The sequence below is a fragment of the Aquila chrysaetos genome (genome assembly GCF_900496995.4).
Source record: "Aquila chrysaetos chrysaetos chromosome W unlocalized genomic scaffold, bAquChr1.4 W_unloc_6, whole genome shotgun sequence".
NCBI lineage: Eukaryota > Metazoa > Chordata > Aves > Accipitriformes > Accipitridae > Aquila > Aquila chrysaetos.
This window is the reverse complement of record NW_024470326.1, coordinates 720767-734074: the sequence shown is the minus strand read 5'-3', so window position 1 is coordinate 734074 and position 13308 is coordinate 720767. Positions and strand designations below refer to the sequence as shown.

General features: G+C 51.5%; 2 pseudogenes; one reads left to right on the top strand and one right to left on the bottom strand.

Annotated features, from left to right (window-relative positions):
• Positions 1-3312: 3312 nt before the first annotated feature.
• LOC115337755 lies at positions 3313-3925 on the bottom strand (annotated as a pseudogene).
• A 3663-nt stretch (positions 3926-7588) lies between these two features.
• On the top strand, positions 7589-8546 carry LOC115337753 (annotated as a pseudogene).
• The last annotated feature ends 4762 nt before the right edge of the window (positions 8547-13308 follow it).

Below are 13308 nucleotides of genomic sequence, written 5' to 3'. Positions count from 1 at the left end.
GCAGTGAGATGTGGGGGTGTGCAATGCTGAGTGCAGGACAGGCTCGACAGAGGGTGGGTGAGGAGGCAACAATGCCCTGGGACTATAAGAACCTGGTGTCTGCTCATGGGACTCAGTGGAAGAGACAGCAGCCAAGGTGGAGAGGATAAGGATCTCAGTTGTGTTGGCTGGTGGTGGTCCCAGCTGCTGCAATGCTCTCAGTCATCCCCATTGCAGGCTGTCCTACACTGTCCTGTGCCTGTGCTGGTTTCCCAGCAGACTTTAGTTACATCCCCTTTTCCCCACCACACTTGGACCCTGGGATCTCCCAAGCCATAATGATGCCCTCCTGTCCTTACTGGCTGTTGCTTCAAACACAAAGCTGTGGTTAAGCAAGGATTGGTCAAGGCCTGTGAGTTCCCCACAACCCGCCTGCCTTCTTCCAATACCCTCATCATGCTCCTCTCGCACCCAAGCTATTACAGCCCCACACTTGCTTGAATCTTCTATTTCTCTCTGTATGCCAGCCCTGAAATACATGTCCTCCTTCTGCCACCTCAAAATCAAAACTCAGCTTATTTCACTTCAGCAGGATGCCCCACTACACCTTCCACTACTTCAAGTCTGCTACCAAAGATGTGGACTGCTGTGTTGCATATATTTATGTTTCGGAATGTCAGTGGTGTTTTTTTTTTTTCTTTTAATAGATACTGATACACCTGGGGAAATCTCAAAAACACATATTGATGGATTCTTGATACGGTCAGGGCTGTATATATGGGGGCACATATAAATCATCCCTGCACCTGATGTGAATTATTTCTGTGGTCAGGGAGACCCTGAGAGCTCTTGCTAATTTGAAAGCATGAAGGGGAAGGAAGGAAAGCATCTTTCAGGCTGGAAGGGACCTCAGGAGGTTTCTGGAAAAAACCTGCTGCTCAAAGCAGGGCCACACCAGATTACTCAGGGCTTTATCCAAACATGCCTTAGTCACTTTCTGGGATAGAGCTGGCACATACTCCCTGGGAAACAGCTTCCAGCATCTGGCTATCCTCATGTTGGAAATGTATATATCTATATGTGCACTAACCCTCTTGTTTCAGCCCATTGCCTCTTGTGCTTGTGTCTTGTACCATGGACACGAGCCTGACTCAGTCTTCCTGGGAACTCTGCAATGCTGCTACATGTTTTGCCCAAGATCTTCCTTTCTCCAGGCTGGACAAGCCCAGCTCCCTCAGCCTCTCCTCACAGGTAAACTGTTCCTGCCTCGGACCATTATGGGGGGCCTTTGCTAAACTGGCTCCAGCTTGCCGACACCTTTCCTATATTGGGATCTGAAATCTGGACACAGTGTTCTGCATAATCTCTTCCCTCAATCAGCTGGCCGTGCTCCGTTCGTATAGCCCAGGGTGCTCCTGTCCTCCCTTGCTTCCAAGGCACACGGCTGCGTCCTGTCCATCTCGCTTTCCACCAAGACCTTTCCAAAACGCCTCCTTCCAGCCAGGCAGCCCCCCCGCCTGTGCCATTGCCACGATTAGTCCCCCGCAGGGACAGAAACTGGCATCAGTCCTTGCGGGATTTCCTGACTTCCCTGCCAGTGCATGCTCTCCTCTTCCTTGAAGCCTTTCCCTGAGCACAGGGCCTGGAGACCATTTCAGTAAAGACTCAGGCACAGCAGGCATTCATTCCTTCAGCCCCAGCTGTGTATGCTGATATTAAATCACCTTGCCCATTCAGCAGCAGCCCTGCATTTTCCTTGTTCAGCCTTGGTCTCTCAGAAGTGACCAAAGCTCTTCTGTTTGCTTCTGAATTCCCTTGCAACCAGCATCTCCAGGTGAGCTTTTCTTTTCCTACGCACATACCTCCACAACAGAGGCAACAGAAATTCGTGCTTTGTACCTGTCCCGACTCCTGGCCTGCTGCAGCCTTGTCCCACATGGGGCTTTGCAGATAGCTCTGCTCCAGGGTCTGCTGAAGGAGAGAGGCTGGGCAGGGCTGGCTGTTCCCTCACACCAGCCCTTGGACCACCAGGAAGATGGAGAAGGCCTCACAGCAAAACTCACCCTTAAATATGGTGTGACCAGCAAGTGGTAGAAATGGCCAATGAGAGACACTGGGAGTGATGAAGACCCTGAGCCACCTTCCCTGTCTGTCCACACCACCAAGGGCACAGACCAGCCTCCTCTCTCCTGCACCTGCATGTCTTCCATGCTTGCCACAAGCCCTGCCTCTGCACCACAAACCCCTGGTGTGAGTCTTTGCCCTGCATGGTCACACACTACAAACTACACACTGATATTTTTCTCTCCTGGGCACTTTCCAGCCCAGTACAGCTCCCCCTAAACTCTTCCCACCTCCCCTGACCTCCCTCCACTTCCCCTGCCCTCTCCCCAGCGCAGCCCAGTCTGGCATGGCCCCACAGCAGTGCCCACTACACGGTGCCGCAGAGCTCTGGGCACTCACCCCACCAAGCAGGACAGCCAAGCCCTGACCCCCATCCTCTGGGAAAGGGGGCCCGTTACCTCACAGCATGCTTGCGGCTCCTCCAAGGAGCAGTGGGATGTGGGGGTGTGCAATGCCGGGTGCAGGAAAGGCTCGACAGATGGTGGGTGAGGAGGCAACAATGCCCTGGGGCTGTAAGGACCTGGTGTCTTCTCATGGGCCTCATTGGAAGAGACAGCAGCCAGAGTGGAGAAGATAAGCATCTCAACTGTGTTGGCTGGTGATGGTACCAGCTGCTGCAATGCTCTCAGTCATCCCCATTGCAGTCTGTCCTACACTGTCCTATGCCTGTGCTAGATTCCCTGCAGAATTTTGTTATGTCCCCATTTCCCCATTTTCACAGGCGTGCCACACAGCAGGACTCTAACCATGCTTGAAGAGCACTCAGGCTTTACACCAACCAAAGGGTTCAGAAGGAAAGCATGCAAGTGGGAAGAGAGCAGCTGGGGAAAGACCAAGTGCTGGTGCTCCCTGGCACTGCCTGCTGTGCCGGGACTCTTTTCTTCTTCCCCTCTGCACACAGGCACTGCTCCCTGCAGCTGCAGAGAAGGTCTTGGAGGAAGGATCTCAGAAGAACAAGTCACTGCAGGGCCCTTTATTTTGTTTAAACACACAGAGGGTACGGCTCCTCATTTGCACGGTGTCCAGGGCACACAAAAGCTGGATAGAGTGTGAATTAGAAACCAGAGAAATAAAGATATTTCTTTGTGGAAAGCATTCAGATGAGCAAAAAAACAAAGCAACAAAGACAAACCAAACAAAAACCACACTCAAACCCCAAAATCACGTTAGGAAAAACATAAGAAGACAAGCTATACTAAGATATAAGTCCTATGCAAAAGACAAGAGGCAAATTATTCCTTCTGAAAAGCATCCAGTGATTAGTTTTCTCAGGGCATCCTTGATCTCATGGTTTCTTATGCTGTAGATGAGGGGGTTCACGGTTGGAGGCACCACCGAGTACAGCAATGCCACCAGCAGGTCCAGGGATGGGGAGGACATGGAGGGCAGCTTCAGGTAGGCAAACATGGCAGTGCTTACAAACAAGGAGACCACAGCCAGGTGAGGGAGGCAGGTGGAAAAGGCTTTGTGCCGTCCCTGCTCAGAGGGGACCCTCAGCACAGCCCTGAAGATCTGCCCATAGGACAGCACAATGGAAACAAAACAACCAAAGACTAAACAGGCACTAACCACAAGTACCCCCACTTCCCTGAGGTAGGCATCTGAGCAGGACAGCTTGAGGATCTGGGGGATTTCACAGAAGAACTGGTCCACAGCATTGCCTTGGCAGTGGGGTAGCTGAAAATGTATTGGCTGTGTGTAGCACTGCATGGAGAAACCGAGAGCCCCAGGCAGCTGCTGCCATGTGGACACAAGCTCTGCTGCCCAGGAGGGTCCCATAGTGCAGGGGTTTGCAGATGGCAACGTAGCGGTCATAGGCCATGACAGTGAGAAGAAATACTCTGCTGAGATCAAAAAGACTAACAGAAATGCCTGGGCAGCACATCCTGGGTAGGAGATGGCCCTGGTGTCCCAGAGGGAGTTGGCCATGGCTTTGGGGACAGTGGTGGAGATGGAGCCCAGGTCGAGGAGGGAGAGGCTGAGGAGGAAGAAGTACATGGGTGTGTGGAGGTGGTGGTTCAGAGGCTATGGCGATGATGATGAGGCCATTTCCCAGGAGGGCAGCCAGGTAGATGCCCAGGAAGAGCCAGAGATGCAAGAGCTGCAGCTCCCATGTTTCTGCAAACGTCAGGAGAATGAACTGGGTGATGGAGCTGCTGTTGGACATTTCATGCATCTGGGCCAGTGGGACTGTCAAAGAAGGAGAAGCCAGTGGGAAGATCTGAGATACTTTTCAAAGGCGCACAGGATCTAAATCATGCACTCTGTGATGCCATCTGGGGCACCTGTGACTCACCCACCCTGAATGGGAATTGCTTTCCTGCAGCTCCTGTGAGGTCCATGCCAGCCTTGGCTTCTCATGTATTTCTCTAGGCCTGGATTGGAACATTAAATAGAACACCTACCCTGAATTCAGTTAGGCAATGTGGGGACAAATATGGGACAAATGCCATTGTATTCAGTGGAGGTATAGTAAATTCAGCCAATGGAAAAAAGAGAGACCTAGCTGTCCCTATGGTGCATGACTGTGATCATTCATATGAGTACCTGTATAAACTGCCATGAAGACAATGAGTAGGACAAGGTTCTTTTGGTCTTTAGCAAGGTATCAGCTGTCATTTCACTTGGCCAAAGGAATTTCTCACCCAGTTTATAAATTATGTCTGAGATGATCCCTAGGCTCTATGAACTTCTCAGTTGGATCTTGCAGTTACCTACATGTATCTTGGACCACCTCTGACAACTCAAATGTCACCAGGTATTTGCGTCTGAACACCTGACTCCTGCCTTTGCTCTCCCTTAATTCAGATGGGAGCTGAGAGATGGAGCTCACATGCAGGTGTCTATTTTGTGCACACCTGAAGAGAGTCAAGAGGAATCCCACCTCCTGTGGCTTTGTGGTGTGCATGGGAGGGAGCTGAGTCTCCTTCAAATGCCATGAGTAGAAATGCAGGATGAAACGCCACCACTGACCCATGGATCCCTTCCCTCAGCAGGTGTAAAGGAGATCCCTGCCTTTCACTCTCTGAGTATCCTGTCTAAAAAATATCACGAAAAAGTGGTACATTAAAAGTAACTCTGAGAGAAGGATTACATTTCTGGAAAGAAAAAGAGGTCGCATGTAGATGTAACTTTGTCTCAGAGTGGAAAATTTTAATTCATAAAGAAGTGGCTCTCCCTAGCTGAGGGAATAAACATCAGTGATTCCTTCAGGCTGTTTCCCAGCAGGTTCCCCTGGAGCCCCAGGAACACCTGGATGGAGCCCAAGGGGGCAGAGAAAGTGCTGCCTTGGGCTGGTCCTCTGCTGCTGAGCTGGGCTGGGCTCCTGGGGTGGAGGGAGCTCCTGGCAAGCAGGCAGCATTTCAGAGAGACAGCTCTGCCCAGGAGCAGCTCCTCTGCAAAGCACAGCAGGGCTGAGGGCACTGCCTGCAGGCACCGAGGGGAGAGGAGGGAAGGGAGAGGGAGGTTAAAGGCAGCCTGGGGTGGGAGGAGAGAGGAGAGCACAGAGCTGACCTGAAGAAAACTCTGGACAGGCCTTAACAGGGTAAGTGTCTTGCTGCAGGGCAATGCAGCTATGGTTCCTGGAATGACCTCCTAAAGCTGGCACATCCCACAGCCTATGGGATCTGTCAGGAGGACTCTCACAGTTTGTGCAGTGTAGAGAAAAAGGACGCGCTTTGGAGCAGAGGTTCCCTGCTGCACCCTCAGAGGGACAGGGCATGTCAGCTGCCTTCACCCGGGGATGGCTGCGGAGTGTGAAGCTGGGTGTGCAGCCAGGGGTGCCCAGGGCTGTCCTGCTGAGCAGGGTCCCTGCACCCCAGGGGGCTGTGTGCTGGGGCAGGGGCTCTACCGCTGGTCAGGGTAAGTACTCAGCCTGCCTGGGGAGCTCCAACAGCAGAGTGGGGAGAAGCTGTGGGTGGAAGAAGCAACTTGCAGCAGGGCAGGGTCCTTCTGCTGACAAGAGGGTGCTGTGTGGATCAGGGCTGCTCACAGCTCCAGATCAGCCCCGGGGCATTCCCAAGGGCACTTTTCAAGGGGAAGCTCAAAGCAGGGATTGCTATAAAGTTAAGGAGCTTTCCAGAGCCTGGGTTTTCTCTTTCCTAGTCTTGGCGAATTTTCAGGAGAAATGGAAAAGGAGCTGTCATGCTTGAACAGCTCACTGAGACTCGGGAGCTGTAACTCTGAGGGATCAGTCAGTCTGACAGGAGCCTCCTGAAGTAGAGCACAGGGACTGAGAACAACTGCCTGGCTGTGCTGGTGCCTGGGAGGTGGCATGCACAGCTGGGGAAGGGTAACTCTTTCCTGAGTGCTCAGCTGCCTCTCCCTTTGCCTCTCTGAGCCAGTCAATCACTTCTTTTTTCCTTGGTTCTCCACTTGTCTGTGTTACTTTTATCTTGTTGTTGCTGTCAGGCTCTGTGGGGGTGGGAGTTTCAGCTGCAGAGACACACACTGGTCTTGTGGGTCCTCCCATGCAGCTGTGTCCATGGGAAGAAGTGTCCCAGCTTTCCTCTCATCTGAGGGGTTATGCTCAATGCTGTCTGTGGGGCTGGGGAAAGAGCTGATTCTCCCTTACAGAGATGCCAGCACAGTAGGTCACTTGGCTGTCACCTCAGAGCGTCCTTCAAGCTGTGAGCTGCCCTGCAGGATGCAAACCTGTCTCACAGCAGCTTTCTGTTATCGGAAAGCCCCATGGAGAAGCACAGAGATGCTATGACTGAGGAAATGCTCTTGGGCTTGGTGAAATGAGCCCAGTGTGTCCTTGGCTAGAAGCAGGGTGCTGTGACTTTGAGAAAGGGTGAGACATTTGGTGGTCTGCAGTGGATGTCTCTGCTCTCAGCAGTGTCTGGTGGCTTTTCAGAGTAAAATATGGGAGCGTGATCACCCTCCACCTCAGACAGGTGCAAGCACAGTGGAAGTGGGAACTAGACAGAAGGACAGAGCAGCTCCCCTCTCTCTGCACTAAGCCACAGGCAATCCTCCTGACTTGCCTGGCTCATGCTGTTCTCCCAGACTGCAGCAGAAATGCTGAAGGCTTCCGAGATCTAAGAAAACTCCCCAGGGGCGATATAGGCAGCTGTAAAAAACCCTAGAACTCTAAAACTATTTTTACCTTCCTGGGTCCTTATCATTGGGAGTGCAGGTGCTGACAACCCCTTCTGCGTTAGGAGTGGATTCAGCTGACAAAGTCAAACACCAGACTGGCCCCTGCCTGCACCCATCCCATGAACCCACTGCTGCAGAGCAGGGCTGACTTCTCAAGAGCCCATGGGTAGAGGCCCTGCTCTTCATTGCACGCTCGGCCAGCACCAAGCAGGGCTCCAGCCACAGGCCTGAAGGAAGTTCTCCTAAGAAAAGGAAAAGGGTCTGTGTGTGTAAGAATGGGAGCGTCTACGGGAAATGGCTTTGATATTGCTCAGAGAATAATGCCCTGACTCTTCCCTGTCTTTTTTCTACTTTGAAAGCACCCCATGCCCAGAGGAAGAAAATGTCCAACGGCAGCTCCATCGCTGAGTTCCTCCTCCTGGCGTTTGCAGACACGCGGGAGCTGCAGCTCTTGCACTTCTGGCTCTTCCTGGGCATCTACCTGGCTGCCCTCCTGGCCAACGGCCTCATCATCACCGCCGTAGCCTGTGACCACCGCCTCCACACCCCCATGTACTTCTTCCTCCTCAACCTCTCCCTGCTTGACCTGGGCTCCATCTCCACCACTGTCCCCAAAGCCATGGCCAACTCCCTCTGGGACACCAGGGCCATCACCTACCCAGGATGTGCTGCCCAGGTCTTTCTGTTATTCTTTTTGATCTCAGCAGAGTATTTTCTTCTCACTGTCATGGCCTATGACCGCTACGTTGCCATCTGCAAACCCCTGCACTATGGGACCCTCCTGGGCAGCAGAGCTTGTGTCCACATGGCAGCAGCTGCCTGGGGCAGTGGGTTCCTCTATGCTGTGCTGCACACTGCCAGTACATTTTCAGTACCCCTCTGCCAAGGCAATGCTGTGGACCAGTTCTTCTGTGAAATCCCCCAGATCCTCAAGCTCTCCTGCTCAGATGCCTACCTCAGGGAAGTTGGGGTACTTGTAGTTTCTTTCTTTTTAGCTGTTGGGTGTTTTGTTTTCATTGTGCTGTCCTATGGGCAGATCTTCAGGGCTGTGCTGAGGGTCCCCTCTGAGCAGGGACGGCACAAAGCCTTTTCCACCTGCCTCCCTCACCTGGCTGTGGTCTCCTTGTTTATAAGCACTGGCACTTTTGCCTACCTGAAGCCCCCCTCCATCGTCCTCCCCATCCCTGGACCTGCTGGTGGCAGTTCTGTACTCGGTGGTGCCTCCAGCCTTGAACCCCCTCATCTACAGCATGAGAAACCATGAGATCAAGGATGCCCTGAAAAAACTAATCACTGGATGCTTTTCAGTAGGAATAAACTGCCTCTTGTCTTCTGCATAGTACTTATATCTCTTTGCAGACCAAACCTGTCTTCTGCTGGTCTTTTTATGGTGAATTTTGGGTGTGGTTTTTATTTCTTCTATTTCACTTTCTTTTACTTATCTGAAAGATTTCCACAAAGAAATGTCTGTCTTCCTCTGGTTTCTAATTCACAGTCGATCCAGATTTTGTGTCCTGGAGGCTGTGCAAATGAGCTATGCCCTCTGTGTGTTTAAACAAAATAAAGGGCCCTGCAGTGACTTGTTCTTCTGAGATCCTTCCTCCAAGACCTTCTCTGCAGCTGCAGGGAGCAGTGCCTGTGTGCAGAGGGGAAGAAGAAAAGAGTCCCGGCACAGCGGCAGTGCCAGGGAGCACCAGCGCTTGGTCTTTCCCCAGCTGCTCTCTTCCCACTTGCATGCTTTCCTTCTGAACCCTTTGGTTGGTGGAACACAGTCCTGCTGTGTGGCAGGCCTGTGGCCGCAGGCAAGGACGGGCAGTGGGCACTTGTGTGACAGAGCTGGCTTCCATTGCAGCATTTCCATCATACAAGTGGATCTCCCCATGCCTTGTGCCACAGATGCCCCCCAGCCCTGGGGCTCACCACTCTCCGCCCCCGAGGAGCTGGTGTGCCCTTCAGAGGGTCTGGGGCTGTGGGGTGAGTGCCCAGAGCTCTGCCGCACCCTGTGGTGGGCACTGGTGTGGGGCCATGCCAGACTGGGCTGTGCTGGGGAGAGGGCAGGGAACGTGGAGAGAGGTCAGGGGAAGTGGGAAGAGTTTAGGGGGAGCTGGTCTGGGCTGGAAAGCGCCCAGGAGAGAAAAATATCAGTGTGTAGCTTGCAGTGTGTGACCATGCAGAGCAAGGACTCACACCGGGGGTTTGTGGTGCAGAGGCAGGGCTTGTGGCAAGCATGGAAGACACGCAGGTGCAGAGCACAGAAGAGGCCGGTCGGTGCCCTTGCGGTGTGGTCAGACAGGGAAGGTGGCTCGGGGTCTTCATCACTCCCAACTTCTCTTGTTGGCCATGTCCAGCACTTGCCAGTTATTCCAGGTTTACAGGTAAGTTTGGCTGTGAGGCCACCTCCACCTTCCTGCTGGGCCAAGGGCTGGTGTGGGGGAACGGACAGCCCTGCCCAGCCTTGCTTCTTCCCCAGACCCTGGCGCAGAGCTGTCTGCAAAGCTCCACATGGGACAAGGCTGGGGCAGGGCGGGGGTCGGGTGCTGGGGCAGCTGCAAATGTAGGAGGGTCATAAATCACAAATGGGGGAAGTTTCCCCACCCCGACTCTCCCCTTTCCCGTGCTGTGCCTGCAGAGTGGGGCTGTGGGACCGTGTATGGTCAGTGGGGCTGGGCCAGCACAGGGACAGGGCGCTGACAGGGGCCATGAAGCAGCTGCCAGGAGGTGCCATCATGGACACTTGTTCTCAGAATTGCATACCAGAGGCTCATCACTGAGAACTCATAGCTATTTTCTCAAGTAGCAAGAAAATTAAAAAGCTCTAGTTCATCATCGAGAATACTAAGGAGTTCCCTTTCAGCACTGTCCTGTTAGTGCTAGTAGTGATAGTTCCACTAATTCCAAAAGGTCCTTGAGAGCTTCTGTATTTTCCCCTGGCTCCAAACCTCAGGCTGCTCAGACACCGAAAGTGCTACCTCAAACCTCTGCAAACCAAATCTCTCCCACCTGCTCTCATCCACACTCTTTTATCCTGGAACACTTCTAACCATCATGTCAGCACACTGACTTGGTCTCTTTTTTATCTGGGTGAAGTCAGGGTGCTCCCTCGTAAAGCCTTCCCTACCAAAGTCCTTTCTACCTGCTGATCCTGCTTGTATCCACTCACACAACGTACAGCTCCAACTTCCTTCTGCAGAGCTCCATGGGATGGACAGTTTTCCTGTTTCTTTCACGAGAAAAGGTGACAAACAGGAAAGACTCCTTGCCAGGAAGCCGCAGCCTTGGGTGTTGCTCACTTGGTTCTTCCAGGCACTTCATTCAGCCTCTGTTTTTCTGTATTAGGTGTTTTTCTGTAGCTACTCTTTCTGCAGAGATCTTAAAAAGACAATGATTTCATAAAAGATGGTCATAAAGGCCCTGTTGTAGACAACTATGTTTGCCATGAGCTCTGGAGGGAGTCAGGAAGATCGTTAATAAGCACCAGGAATATGCAGGAATCTCAAGGCCTCTTCTGAAGAGCGAGCAGCTCTGAGCAGCACTCATTGATTGGCCGTGTGTAGGGCTCAGAGAGAGGGTCGAGGGATGTCAGTGAGAAACAAGGAGGTGGCCGATGGCTTTAGCAAATCCTGAAACCCTCTCTGAGGCCAGAAATGGAAAGCAGTGGATGTCTGTGGATGGGGAAGAGGAGGAGGTGTGTCCTGGGAAGATGTCAGGAAGCAAGACCCCTCTTCTGCAAGTCAGGGATGAAAGAGATTTTTTTTTTCCATGTTGTGTGCATGCCTAGGAGATGGAGAATGCCTTCTGATTCACGGGCACTGACACCTCAGAGAGGTGCCCGGCAGCACTGATTTTCCTGAAAGGGTATCACAGGACCACAAAACTACAGTAGAGTTGAGGTTTGAAGGGACAGGACTGGACACAGTATTGACCCCTGCAGTGCACCACTGGTGACCTGCCTCCAGGGAGACCTCGTGCCACTGATCACCATTCTGTGCGCCCGGCCACTCAGCCAGTTTTCAATCCACCTCACTGTCTGTTCATCCAGCCTGTGCTTCAGCAGCTTCTCTATGAGGATTTTATGGGAGACAGTGTCAAAAGCCTTACTCATCTACCAAGGCAGCCATTTCATTGGAGAAGTTTATCACGTTATCAGATAGGAATGGCGTTTCCTTTCATGAGCTGTGCTCTGGGCCTCTGTGGTGTATCGGCTGGGGTCTGGCACTTGGAGGGCCACGAAGTTATGCCATTGTATAGCCCATAAAGATTTGGCCACCTCAAAAAAGGGATGATAGGTGGGAAGTGCTGCCAGTTTTGGACATTGCTTGATAGCAAAGAAATAATAGTGGGCTCTATCCAACCTATCCAACCTCCATTGCTCTCAGCTGTTTAGATATGAAATGCAGATGTCAAATGTTTTAATATAAACTTGTCCTGAGAAAAGTTTCGCCTTTCAACATGTTCATAGGAAATGCATTTTAGAAATGACTGTATAAATCTAGATTTACGTAGAGGGAGAGAAAGGGTAAGCAGCTTGCTGTTCCATGTCAATGGCCAATAGAGAAAACAACCATAGAAAACCCTCAAAACTCTGAAAATGAAGACTTCTTACACAATTATTACCCTCAGCTCTTTTCTGCATATGTTTCAACATATACCTATCATCTCCACTCACGGGTTGATGCAGTTGCCCACACGGGGGTGGCCACTGCCTCTAAGATACCCTGTAGGTAGCTGAAGACCTCACGCGGAACAGAGAAATGTGAGGCAGGACCGATGGCAGAATATCTGGAGCGTGAGCTGGTGGACAGGCAGGGTGCATCAAAGCCTCTTGGCTGAGACAAGTGATTTCTCTCCCTTGACTAGCAAGGGAAGCCTGGGCAATTGCACCCAAGGTGTCTAGTGTGAGAGGTGATTCGCTCTCATCCCTGCCTTCACCTACAAGGGAGTCACCTGTAATTTTCCAAGCAGCGAATGAAAACCAAGTGTGTCTAGATGATGTAGCGTCTGCTTGAAGACGTTCCTGTAACCCAGATATGTTGGGGTTGGTTGGTGCAGATTTGGCTGTTCAGAAGGGAGCATTTCCTTCCCTTTGTCTCTTTGCTCCCCTCTGTGAGTTGAGGGAGCTCGTGACTTCAGTGTGTGACACGCTGTCTGCAAAAGAGCGAGTATGGACAAACAAACAAAGTCAAGGACAGGGAACTTTTGGGGAGGTCCTGGCATCTGTGACTAAACCAAAAATGTGTTTTCTCTTGGCCTAAGGTTATCCACTGTAGGAAGCAGGTTTCAGTGGATGTAATGTGGACTTAATACCTAGCTGAGGAATGTCTTCTATTTTTTACTGAACTATGCCTGCCTTTGTTTTTGCTTGTTGGCAATTAAGAAGCACCCTTCTGTGTCTGTGTGCCTCTCAGTCTCCTAAGTAAAACAGCTGGGAATTGGTGCCAACAGGCTGAAACATGCAGCTACAGCCTTCAGTGGTGAAAGCTCAGATTGGAACAGGGCTGCTCCAAGTCCCAGGTGGCTGATGAGAGACATGGTAGGTTGGGGGATAGGGATGAAAACTGACCATGGGTTGTGGAACATGAAGGCTCTGGATTTTCACATCTATCCAGACTGCATTAGGAGATGCACAGGATCAATATCAATTAGAGACTGATAATATCAATTCAGGTATAAGCAGAAAAATAACTTTGAGAAAAATAAACCCTTTCTTTTGGTGTTTAGTGTTCATATCACTTCACGTTGATTACACTCCTGAAACTGCTCTAATTAACCACATCAGAATTGAAGACTTAAAGGAAAATGATGCACAGCTGACTGGACTTGTTAGGGTGTTTTGCATGTTAATGAGCCCTCTGGTGCTGACTTCCTGAACTGCAGATCCTGAAAGACTGAAGAAGCCCCTAGAGGCTTCAAAGTCAGCAGCAAGCCTCCAAGTTTCCGAGGGTGTTAGTGGGCTCCAGTGAGGGCCATCCCTGAAAAGGCCATGGAGGGAATGACCAGAAAAGGGACCGTCGCTGGGGGCTGGTGAAGCAGGAAGTCAGAGGCACTGCTTAGAGGTGGAAAAATCAAATGTAGAGTGTGGTTGTGAAAACCCTTGATGTGTTT